The following is a 13,452-nucleotide window of genomic DNA, read 5'->3' as shown; positions in this document are numbered from 1 at the left end:
CAATCTAATGACTGTCGACCTAGACATTGTAGATCTTCTATACCACAGCCCTCTCCACCTACTGAAGGCTGTATACACTGTCAAAGTCGAAAAATATCATGATTCACATGCCTTGTACTAACCCCAATGCACATGCCCGCTGCTCGTGCACCCACTCCCCCGTGCGGACGCATCCCCTCAGGTTGCGTAGGGGACGCTCCAACGTCTCCTGCGCATGGAGATGTGTATTTACGGCGGAGTTTGTAAGCGTCTAGCGAGCGACTCGATCGCAACATATTTAACCCATATAGTGTGTTTTATAGATAATATTCCCCTTAACAATGTCAGCAAGTATGTTTAGTTTAAACGGTTCTTGGACAGAGAGATCCCTCTTTGCATGATAGGAAGGGTCAGATAAAGGTTGAACAGTGGTGTCTAGTATCCAGCTGTAGAGTATTTTAATGGTAACATTTCGGTGTTGGTTAGGAAAAGATTGCTCGCTCCTGCGTATAGTTATGTACAAAAGTAGTTTATGGACATTTACTGTATTTGCTGTTCATTATCCATGCGGTGGGAATCCTGAGGATACCTCCCACCTGAGCAGTTGGAGAAAGACACAGCCCACCTGTTCAAACCCACCTATGACCTTTTGTTATAATGCAGAGACACATTCCTGTGTCCAATGAACAATGAGATTATAGGGACCATTGTATTGTATTGTTACTGTATGCTGTGTATATAAGGACCACCATTGCCTGGGCCAGTCACTCACTCTCTCTGAAAGGCTTTCTCATTGAATGCTGAGGGCTGGATCCAGGACGCGCTTGCGAATCATTCCCACGTATGTATTGTTCTCTGTAGCCATTTTATTATCCTTAGTGTTTGCCATTTATTCTCATTCTGTTTGCTTGTGTTTGTAATTGTATGCTATTGTTCATATTATTCCTTGTTATTCTGTTTAGATTTTAATGTTAGTTTTGTAGTGTATAAGCTGTACTGTTTTTCCCTTTTTACTCTAAAGAATCATCCACGAAGGTGTTAGAGCCGGAGTGGTTTTTAAATCCAAACCAGGTCTTGTGTTTTCACTAATTACTGTAAAGGGTTTTCTTAGCGTCTCAATCGCTCAAACAGCTTTCATATTATCAAGGTTAATAAGCGTTACATCATTGTAGTATTACATTGCTAAGGTTTTGAGTATAAGCATACCCTTACTGTGTGTTGTTAACAAGGTTTACTGTGTGTCATTCTGTGAGCGTCTGCGCCGCTCGTGTCTCACTCACACGGCGCAGCGTCCGCTACGCCGATAGCGTAGCATTACGGTACTCGGGACGCCTTTAGCGTGTTCGATACTAAGCGTGAGTCTGTGAGCGTACGTGTCGCTCGTGCGTCGCGCCCACGGCCTAGCGTCTGCTACGCTAAGTGCGTACCCTTACGGTACTCTGTGCGCCAATAGCGTACTTAGTCCGTAAATAGTATATTGCTTATGTTTAAAGGTAATATTTGACATTATCAATTGGGGGCATCGTCCGGGCCTCCTCATATCCACAGCCTAGCGGGACAAGGCAGACTTTATCCATCAGCAAACGGCGGGAAGGTAGTATCCCCTGTTAGCCGTTCGGTGGTCGGGGATACGGTAGTGCTGATTAGATAAGCGTCTGCTCCGCTTGGTTTGTAGGGATGCTGGTGGGATCCGGATCCGAAAGGTAAGAACGTTAAGCTATTGTCTTTTAAATCTGTTTTAATTTCTGTATTGGTGCAAATTGCACACGCAACACACGCACACACCTGTATTTTCATTTGTGTATTTTCACATATCTACCTTTCTGTTTGCCATTAGCATTGATCACGTGCTGAGAAAATTTGTTGCTATTTAGTTAAAAGTAAGATTAATATTTAAGGGAGTAATTGTAAAGCACACACGCAGCCTGACCCAGTTATAAAGGTTATACAGGAGATACTGTGTGGTGCTTGGTAAACGATTATAGCTAAATATCGTTTGCATTTATAGAAGCGTGTTATTTTGTGTTATTGCGGACGTATCCGGCCTGTGTACACGTGTCTCTGACCGAGTGCGAGACAGCGTACGCAACGCAAAGGCCTACACACGTGGCGTAAATTACGCAACGTGCGTACGGATACGCCCACTAAATACAAATCACACGATAACATTGTTTTAGTTTAAGTGATACGGAAGGCAAGCGATAATAGCACAAATTTGTTCAGTTTCCAAAATTTTAGTTTAAAAGATCCTCCTCTTGTTGCATTACCTCTGGGATTAGCCTGTTTTACCTGAATGAAAGTAATTTTCTGTACAGAAAAATCAAAGTGCATATGAGTGAGCAGGAGTGAGTGTGAAAAATAAAGTTTTTTTGTGAACCCATAATTCGGGATCCCGTCGGAGACCACAACAGGTGAGTGGACACTTGGTGGCGTGGAAGTGGCTTTCTCACGTTAACATTGTATAAGGTATAAAGGAGCAATTAGTATTACAGCAGACCAAAAGGTCGGCGAAGTCAGAAAAATCGTTAAAGGCACCTAGCGAAGTTCTGAAAACCCTGACTTGAGAAAAGTCAGAGGTAGTGAGCGCAGCCCCGGGGGTTTGCGTAGTACCCATATAGGCCCGTTCTGAGAATACGCTCCGGCTGAGGTTTCGCAGCCTAAACAACCGATTCCGTTGGTCGTGCAGCGGATAAGTAATAGTTACTTATACGCAGTGCGACTGGACCGCACGCTACTGTGTACATTAGTTAGTTCACCTTGATACCCACTAAATTTGCTGCGGGATCATAGACGCTAATTGTACAGGTAAACGTGATTTGTGTAGGTATTTTATTTTAAGGGAGTTTCGCTGTTCACTCAGGAAATCTCCAACAACTGATATTTACTGGGAGGGGTAGCATACTCCCATACGCTCTCAGTAAATAGAGGTTATAAAAGATCCCGAGGTTGGGTACTACTGGCACTGGCAACTGGTTACGGACACAGGGCTGGTGTATAGGCCAACAGGGGCGTGAGTGGGTGAAAGCGCTCTGAGAACTTTCACCGTCGCCTTACCACTGAGTAAGTTGGTTTTTGTAAGGGTTCGCTGAGAAGGCACTACCTGCAAAGAATGGGGGCCAGTTGCTCAAGTAGGGGACGATCAACAAGGGTTCACGTTGATATTTGTCGGCCCAAAGGGTCGGCGAGGTACATAATGTGTGAGAAATATGGATCACACGCAGAGGTCTTGTGCAATGAGTGGGAACGTATGAGTGTGAACGATGGGGAACAGTTCCCCAGGGTAGGCAGTTTTAATCCTGAGGTTTTGCAAAATTTAAGAAGGATATGTCTGATTAAATCCGGAAAGCAACGGATTAGACATTATGATTATTTACAGTTATGGCAACAGGAAGGTGAGATACAAAGGGGATTAGCTCAAGCAGCTGGTTCCAACCCTATCAGAAAACTGATAGCCACAGCACCACCACCACCATACATAACAGGAGAGAAAATGGCTACAGAGAATGGCATACTGGTATATGATAAAAGTGCACTTAATAAATGTATTAGTGATAAGAGTAAAGTAGATAAGTGTATTGATGCTAATGCTTACCCGTGCAAGTTATATCCCATCCTAAACTTCTCTCAAGACTGCGACCAGGAAGATGAGCCCACAACGATATCAGCACTCTCTTTAGCAGCCACCATAAAAGAGACTACAGTAGGCACGGCCCAACCAGTAAGAGGAGTAGCGAAGGCCCCTAGTGGAGGGATAGGTGAGGTCGTGTCCACTGGTAAGTACGGAACTGTACATTATGCGGAAACAATTACACCTCACATTGTAGAAGAAACACAGAGTGATGTAATTGAACTCAATCCTGTCAGGGTGATCGCAGTCCCAAATGGAAAGACTGATGCTCTGGGAGTCACTCCCGTCAGGAACATTGCAATGCATTGTCCCTTCTCCCGGACAGAATTGAGGACAATTATGTCTGAATTTCCAGATCCAAGGAAAGATCTAGCCACATGCCAAAGGTTCATAAAGAACTAGGTAACGCCGCCGAACCCACTAACAAGGATTGGCGGACAGTACTGCGGGCATGGTTGCCCTCTACCATTGACCCTTTGAAATTCATTACTGATTGTAAGTTAGATGAAGAGAAACCTCTCACTGATGCTTACAATCAGGAAAATGTTAAACAGATCAACCTGCAGTTAGGAGTATATTTCCCAACTGTTGTCAAGTGGAACAAAATTTTCTCCATAAGACAAAAAGAAGGGGAAAATGCTTCTGACTACTTCCATAGGGCATTAGAGGAAATGGCTAGGTACACTGGAGTTGTAGACATTGAAGAAAATGTGCACCATAGAGAGGTAGCGGTGTCCGTATTAATGGACGGTTTAAAGGAAGTGTTGAGAAATATTACACAAACCACTCAACCAAACTGGAGAGGTATGTCGGTGGCTGTTTTGAGAGAGACCGTTGTCTGGCATGATCGGAACATCATTAGACACAGGGAGTCACAGGGCGATAAACTGATGGCAGTGAGTATACAGGCCCTTACAACAAGGCCACCTCAGCCTAAGCCCCAGACCCCTGACAGTAAGTCGTATATGGTGAAATGTTATAACTGTCAGAGGGAAGGACATTTTGCACGACACTGCACCTATAGAAACCCACATAAGGTATATCAACCCCCTAGACAACAACACGAAACACGTAATTGGGATCAGGGACCGCAGAGGAGGAGTTATGAGCCACATGCAAGGGAAACCAAAAGGTACCCACCAAAAAGAGACTGGCAGGTCTCTGAAAATTCTCTGTTACCCCCCTCACATATTGTAGCTGCCAACGCGCTGCGGGAGGGCCACAACTTACAATAGGGGTCAGGCCACACCTGTAGTCTGCAGCCAGTGAAATTAATTGCGAGCCTTGGAAGTGAACCCGAGGTCACAATTGATGTAGCTGGTAGATCACTACCTTTCCTTGTAGATACGGGGGCGGCCAAGTCAGTGTTAAATTCAACAGTGGGTATGAAAACCACTGGTAAAACAATTCCAGCCATGGGAGTAACAGGAGTAGTACAACACTACCCTCTAAGCAAACCAGCAGAGATTACGATAGGGCCTTTGCAGACCAAGCACTCCTTTTTGCTAGCTGCATCGGCTCCGACTAATCTACTTGGGAGAGATTTACTGTGCAAGATGGGGTGTGTCATATATTGTACTCCTGGAGGTGTGTTCTTAGATATACCCGAGAATCATGCTCAGGAAGTGCAGGATATGCTAGACTCCCCTCAAAGGTTAATGTCACACACTGCTGTTACAAACAGGTGTCCATCCAAGGTAGAGGAAATGATCTCCCAGATACCGGAGTCACTTTGGACCAAGGATGGACAAGACACTGGATTGATGGCAAATGTAGCTCCTGTAGTAGTTCAAGTAAAAGATGGTAGGATAGCTCCAAAAATCCCACAGTATCCTCTGAAACCAGAGGTGGAGTTAGGAGTTTACCCAGTAATAGAGCGCTTGCTACAACAGGGCATTCTGGTTAGGACGTCCAGCACTGCCAATAGTCCCATCTTCCCTGTGAAAAAGAGTGGGGGGAGGGGTTACAGACTAGTGCAGGATTTAAGGGGGATCAACAAAATAGTTGAGAGCCAATTCCCCGTAGTGCCAAATCCAGCTGTCATCCTTATTCAAATCCCTCCCACTGCGAAATTTTTCACTGTTATTGACCTCTGCTCCGCTTTATTTTCGGTTCCTCTGCACCCTGACAGCCAATACTTGTTTGCATTTACATACAGAGGAGTACAGTACACCTGGACTCGTTTACCACAAGGTTTCATTGACAGCCCAAGTATTTTCTCACAGTAATTACAAAACCACAATACCTGGCGCTGTGATTGATTACAGATAGATGCAGCGATCCCAAAAGGGTTTTTGGTTTTAACCCTTAATGCAAAAGACTATAAAAAAACGAAAAAACTGGGACTGCGCAAATCAATCTGATGTGGATATTTATTTTTACATAAAATTACTTTCTACACATATACACATACATATTTAGATACCGGCCAGCATCACATAAAAAATACTACATAAAATATAATTAGTATAATACTAAAATATTTTTTATATATATATTTCCACTCTAAATCAAATGGCTGATATAATCTCCATTCATACACTTTTAAGAGCTTCTTTAGAGACCTCTCCGACAAATTTGGCAATATCACTAAGATGAATATAGTCAGAATTTAAAATGTCCAGTACCCTTTGGTCAATTTCACATCACCATGTGGGATTCTTTTTCCTTAAGGTGTTAATATTTCATCCAAGTACACGTAATTTTATTTCCTTGGTCCCCAACGAGACTTGATTAATCACTTAGGCTTACTTTGTGCATAGTAAAACTTCTGCTGATTAACTGTGCAGATCATGCGTGATTAGATACTTTTTGTATTGCAACTTTGTAACATTCTTTCAAGATATGATACATTGCCTGTATAGTGTCCTGAACGCCACCCCTCCCGGCTAGTGATAGCCTTATCTGGAGCCTCCGGGTTCTTTCTACGGCGTCTCCTCCCCCGACAGCAGTGGGGTTTCTTATGCCTGTGGCCGGCCGGCCCGCTGATAAATGAACTGTTGATTCCTGTATAGGGAATACTGACGACATGACACTATACAGGCAATGTATCATATCTTGAAAGAATGTTACAAAGTTGCAATACAAAAAGTATCTAATCACGCATGATCTGCACAGTTAATCAGCAGAAGTTTTACTATGCACAAAGTAAGCCTAAGTGATTAATCAAGTCTCGTTGGGGACCAAGGAAATAAAATTACGTGTACTTGGATGAAATATTAACACCTTAAGGAAAAAGAATCCCACATGGTGATGTGAAATTGACCAAAGGGTACTGGACATTTTAAATTCTGACTATATTCATCTTAGTGATATTGCCAAATTTGTCGGAGAGGTCTCTAAAGAAGCTCTTAAAAGTGTATGAATGGAGATTATATCAGCCATTTGATTTAGAGTGGAAATATATATATAAAAAATATTTTAGTATTATACTAATTATATTTTATGTAGTATTTTTTATGTGATGCTGGCCGGTATCTAAATATGTATGTGTATATGTGTAGAAAGTAATTTTATGTAAAAATAAATATCCACATCAGATTGATTTGCGCAGTCCCAGTTTTTTCGTTTTTTTATTTTCTCACAGGCTTTGCATGATTGTTTACAATCCTTTCAACCTGAGAGCGGATCAGTATTAATACAGTATGTAGATGACTTACTGCTGTGTTCTGATTCACTCGAAGCATCCTTGAGAGACACGAAACAGCTTCTGTTTCATCTTTCTAATACGGGACACAAGGTTTCAAAGGATAAGTTACAGTTATGCCAGACCAAGGTAAAATATTTGGGATATTGTTTGACACAAGGACTGAGACACCTCACCGCTGATAGAATACAGGCGATTCGCGACATGACTCTGCCACAAACCCAGCAACAGATCCGCACTTTCCTAGGAATGTGTGGGTACTGCCGCAACTGGATCCCAGGGTTTTCCATACTAGCCTTACCTTTACAAGAGATGGTCTCATCAAACAAACCAGATCGGATTTCGCACACAGATGAGTCCGAACTGGCATTTGAGAGACTATCGCAGGCACCAGCATTAGGTATGCCAGATTATGGGAAACCCTTTGAACTGTACGGAACGGAAAGTGCTGGGTGTGCGGCAGGTGTTTTAACCCAGAAACATGGTGATGCCAGCAGGCCGGTAGCCTATTACAGCGCTCAGCTAGACACCGTAGCACGATCTCTCCCCACATGCTTGCGAAGTGTTGCAGCGATAGCATTGCTAGTGAGTAAAAGCGAAGATGTAGTGTTGGGACACAACCTGACCATTCATACACCTCATGCAGTGTCAGCCTTACTGAATTCTGCCCAAACCAGACACGTCTCATCTGCACGGTTTACAAGGTGGGAATTAGCACTAATGGCCCCTGTAAACATCACCATAAAGAGATGCAGCACACTAAATCCTGCAACGTATCTCCCAGCTGTGCCTGGACAGGCACAAAGGGTGGGGGATGAGAGTGATGGTGAAGGAGGATTTAGTACAGACACTGACACACATGATTGTATGGAATATTTGACCCAAAATTTCACTGCAAGGCCTGACATCAGTGACAACCCACTGGAAGGTGTAGATTTTACTTTTTACACTGACGGTAGTTGCCACAGACAGACGGACTCGGGAGACTTGTGTACTGGATACGCAGTCGTAGATGACAAAGGTACCATAGAAGAGGAACCCCTGGGCCCACCACACTCAGCACAAGTTGCTGAGCTGGTCGCCCTAACCAGAGCGTGTGAATTGGCTAAGGGTAAGTCAGCCAATATTTACACGGATTCTAGGTATGCCTTTGGAGTAGTACATGATTTTAGGGCCCTATGGCGCCTCAGAAATTTCATGACGGCAGATGGCACACCCGTGGCGCATGCACCCCACATCAAAAGACTTCTAGCAGCGATACAGGAACCTGACAGAGTGGCTGTTATCAAGCGTAAAGCCCACACATACAGCCAAGACCCAGTGTCACTTGGTAACAGCCGGGCAGACGAAGCTGCTAAATCAGCAGCCAGTACCCCCATACAGACAGACATCACACAACTGATGGTATTCAATACCGTCAACACACAGAAATTGAGTGAAATGCAAAATTTGTGTTCCCCACAGGAAAAGGCAGTCTGGAGGTCAAAAGGATATGGCCAGGAGTCCTCAGGACTCTGGACAGATGGACAGGGTAAGCCAGTGGCACCCAGAGCATACCTTCCAAGTTTAGCTGAGGCGGCACATGGTCTGACTCATCTAGGCAAAGAAGGTATGTGCAAGTTGGTAAGAGCCTACTGGTGCGCGCCAGGATTTTCTTCTCATGTGGGTAAGAGGGCAATGACATGCCTCACCTGTTTGAGGAAGAATATTGGAAAGGCGATACCAACTGAACCATCCCATATCCCGCCAACGGACGGCCCTTTTCAGGTAATACAAATTGATTTCATACAATTGCCACCTTGTAGAAATTTAAAATATGTATTGGTTTGTATTGATGTGTTTTCAAATTGGGTTGAAGCGTTCCCCGCTGCCACAAATACTGCTGTGTTTACTGCAAAGAAAATTGTGCAGGAATTTGTGTGCAGGTATGGTATCCCTAGGATAATTGAAAGTGATAGGGGTACCCATTTTACAGGTGAAGTCTTTCAGGTAATGTGCAAATTAATGGGAATTAATAGTAAGCTGCATACTCCGTACCGCCCACAGGCGAGTGCGAAAGTGGAAAGAGTAAACAGCACTATTAAGAACAAGTTGAGCAAAGTGATGGCTGCAACTGGATTGTTGTGGCCAGAAGCTTTGCCACTTGTACTGTACAGCATCAGAACCACTCCCAGATCCCCTCTTAACCGGTCACCCTTTGAGATTCTTTTTGGTCGACAACCCCATGTAATGATTGACCCCCAGGATGATTTGAAATGTAACAATGAAGTAACCGTAAAGTATTTGGTTAAGATGAGCAAGCAGTTGAGGAATCAAAACAGCAATCTAAAGCTAGTGATTCCTGATCTGCCAGACAGCAATTGTCATGACATTGAACCTGGGGATTATGTAATGATTCGCAATTTTCTACGCTCAGGTTGCCTGATTGACCGGTGACCCAGAGAAAGCCCGTGACAAAGAGCAGAGTTTGGAGGAAACCATATCACTGGAGTGTCTGTTCCGGGAAGATTGAGAGGCAGGACTGTTGTCACGGCACCTGAGCACAGAGAACTACAGGATCAGAGGCGGTTGTCACGCCAAGTTTTCTCTCCCTCCTAATTATTTTCTTTCCCCCATTACAACTCTTTCTTTCTCCCCTGCAAGATGGACTTGCCCCAAAGACTGCATTCCGTGTTTTCCTGTTGACCCTGTTGTTGACCAGAGCAGTCTGTTTCGGTGAGAGTACCAGAGAGGTCGAGAAAGGATCTGGAATGGGTTCTGATGACCAGGATGGATTCGTAGAATTCCGAGAGCAACACAATCACCGAGCAAAGGCGAGTATCAGAAAACGATCTGGTAGCCATGACACTAAGAGACATTGTGAAGGATTGTTAGCTGAAGAGAATTGTATCTGTAGGAATTGTGAAAATATAGTTGAGGAAGGGTGCATCCAGAGATGTCAGTCCAGCATTAATATCAACATGGACCCTCATCCATTGAGTGACTATCACTCATTAGTGGGTAAGGTTTTAAACCAAACGGAATGCTGGGTGTGCTCACAAGTACCTCAAGGTCATAGAAAGTCAGGACTAGTGCCATACGCTTTAACGATAGATGAGGTACTTGAATTAAGGGATGGGAGACCGGTGGACAAGAAATTTAATATTTCTAAGCCTCCTAGTTTGAAGCTCCACCAATATCATGTGGATAGGTCCTTAACATGTTTTAACATTTCCAATCCCCGAAAGCCGGGAAATTGGGAAGTGACATGGAACAACCAAACCATGACATTCTCACACAGAGCCGATAGAATGCCCATAGACTCAGAGCTTATACGCCAAATAGCCAACGGTGGGAGATATTTTCAGTATAGGTACACTCTAGGAAGTAGGACCATGCGAGTTGGAGAAGTATCACCAGGATACTGTGCGCATATCATACAGCCTGATACGTGTACTAGACAAATGAGAGAGTTAGGAATAGGATTTTTCACCTGGAAGGTTTGTAATATGGTGATGTCATATTCTGTCCCATATGTCCTCCCCGATGATGCATATTTCATATGTGGGAGGAAGGCGTATACGTGGCTTGCCCCAAACTCAGAGGGATTGTGTTACATTGGAAGAGTGTTGCCAGAAGTAATGACCATTACCCATGAAAAGATGAAAGACGTTCACCGCAATGCTCAAGCTCCTTACACTCACACCCATTACGAACACATTGTAAAAAGACACCTTAAAGATAGGACAGAGCATGCAGCCTCTGATTTGATCCATGAATCCACCGGGATTCAACTCCTACTCGCGCTAGATATCACCCGTACCGCCAGAGGAATTATAAAGTTTAGGTATATTACCGCGCTAGCGAACCTGATAGACAATATCACCGAGATGTATGATGACACCTTTAGGTATACTGGGAGAGAATTGCAAGCCTACAAAACAGAACTGATCCAGCACAGGATGGTTCTCAATTACATCACAGCGGTGACAGGCGGGTATTGTGTCACCCTAGCAACTCAGTATGGTGTAAAGTGCTGTACGTATATCACAAACAGCACTGATGACCCAACCGAGGTCATAGATCAAAAGATGGACGATATCTTGCAATTGAAGTGGGAGTTCCGAAGGAAGCACAACCTTAGCCTTACTTCTGTGAGTAATGAACTGACCAGCTGGGTATCATGGTTGGACCCACGCAATTGGTTCTCAGGTTTAGGAGAATGGGCCCAAAATTTTATCGTTACTGTAGGGAAATTCCTCTTATGTGTCCTAGGAGTTGTCATAATGATTGGATTGATATTCAGATGTGTTCGGATTTTAATGAATTGCAAGCACAGTACCAAATTGATGAGTTTGAGGAGCGAGGGCATTGTAACAACAACTTGTTTAATTTATGACCCATCAATCGAGACAATACTGTGATAAAATGTGACTCCACGGTCCGTTTCTTTCACCTGTTTCTCCTTTGTTTTTCTCCAAGGTAAAAAGACACCGACTCGGAAGAAGTTTTTGATGACCCTTTATACAAACCACTGATGAACTTTTATACAGACATTTGATGAACTTTTAGAGACTTTAACTTTATGGACACTTGAAAAACTTTGCTTGCCATTTACAGCAAAGATACAGCAACCCGGACAAGACATCAACAAGAGTTCAACAAGACATCCAAGGACAATCACATACAATATCATATGAATGCATTTATAACGCATGTTTCTTATCTTCATCTCTACTATCTTCAGGTAGTGACACACATAGTCGAGAGGTAATATAGGCACATATATTAGCACTCACATATTTTCCCCCCTTCATGTATCCTCAACTAATGTGCACCCCATTTGTTGGAACTAAAAAAGCCGAAAAGAGCTCGGTAGCGTTTGTTAGCCCACTTACAGACCCTTAATACGGGATAAGAAGGATTCAATGTATACTTTGCAATACCTCGAAGCTTATTTTTTTTTAGAACATGTACGGCACAATGATACATGACCCCTCAGACATGGATTTCATACATACATGCGTTTTACTATCTCACTAGGTCATACATTTCCCACCTTCTCCTCTCCTCCCTACTCCCAGTCATAATAAGGTATTTCATAGTAATATATATTTTTCTGCTTAATTGTTTAGATAGTGGCAGTTATTGTTGACTGCCAAAGGGTGGACTGTCAAAGTCGAAAAATATCATGATTCACATGCCTTGTACTAACCCCAATGCACATGCCCGCTGCTCGTGCACCCACTCCCCCGTGTGTACGCATCCCCTCAGGTTGCGTAGGGGACGCTCCAACGTCTCCTGCGCATGGAGATGTGTATTTACGGCGGAGTTTGTAAGCGTCTAGCGAGCGACTCGATCGCAACATATTTAACCCATATAGTGTGTTTTATAGATAATATTCCCCTTAACAATGTCAGCAAGTATGTTTAGTTTAAACGGTTCTTGGACAGAGAGATCCCTCTTTGCATGATAGGAAGGGTCAGATAAAGGTTGAACAGTGGTGTCTAGTATCCAGCTGTAGAGTATTTTCTCTAACGTCCTAGTGGATGCTGGGGACTCCGAAAGGACCATGGGGAATAGCGGCTCCGCAGGAGACTGGGCACAAAGTAAAAGCTTTAGGACTAGCTGGTGTGCACTGGCTCCTCCCCCTATGACCCTCCTCCAAGCCCCAGTTAGATTTTGTGCCCGAACGAGAAGGGTGCAATCTAGGTGGCTCTCCTGAGCTGCTTAGAGTAAAAGTTTAAATAGGTTTTTTATTTTCAGTGAGACCTGCTGGCAACAGGCTCACTGCATCGAGGGACTTAGGGGAGAGAAACGAACTCACCTGCGTGCAGAGTGGATTGGGTTTCTTAGGCTACTGGACATTAGCTCCAGAGGGACGATCACAGGCCCAGCCATGGATGGGTCCCGGAGCCGCGCCGCCGGCCCCCTTACAGATGCTGAAGCAAGAAGAGGTCCATAAATCGGCGGCAGAAGACTTTCCTGTCTTCATAAGGTAGCGCACAGCACTGCAGCTGTGCGCCATTGCTCTCAGCACACTTCACACTCCGGTCACTGAGGGTGCAGGACGCTGGGGGGGGGCGTCCTGGGAAGCAATGAATTTACCTTAGTTGGCGAAAAATACATCACATATAGCTCCTGGGCTATATGGATGTATTTAACCCCTGCCAGTTTTCCAGTAAAAAGCGGGAGAAGAGCCCGCCGTGAAGGGGGCGGG

The 13,452-nt window shown here is 44.1% G+C and overlaps 1 protein-coding gene across 4 annotated transcripts in view; it reads left to right on the top strand.

The window, feature by feature from the left end:
• LOC134925082 (multifunctional protein ADE2-like) overlaps positions 1 to 13,452 on the top strand; it is a 203,381-nt gene that overhangs the window by 1,004 nt on the left and 188,925 nt on the right. The window lies entirely within an intron of this gene.

This window comes from Pseudophryne corroboree, chromosome 1, assembly GCF_028390025.1.
Source record: "Pseudophryne corroboree isolate aPseCor3 chromosome 1, aPseCor3.hap2, whole genome shotgun sequence".
In the NCBI taxonomy this organism is placed as follows: domain Eukaryota; kingdom Metazoa; phylum Chordata; class Amphibia; order Anura; family Myobatrachidae; genus Pseudophryne; species Pseudophryne corroboree.
The sequence above is the reverse complement of the archived record's forward strand: the minus strand, read 5'-3'. Positions and strand labels throughout refer to the sequence as shown.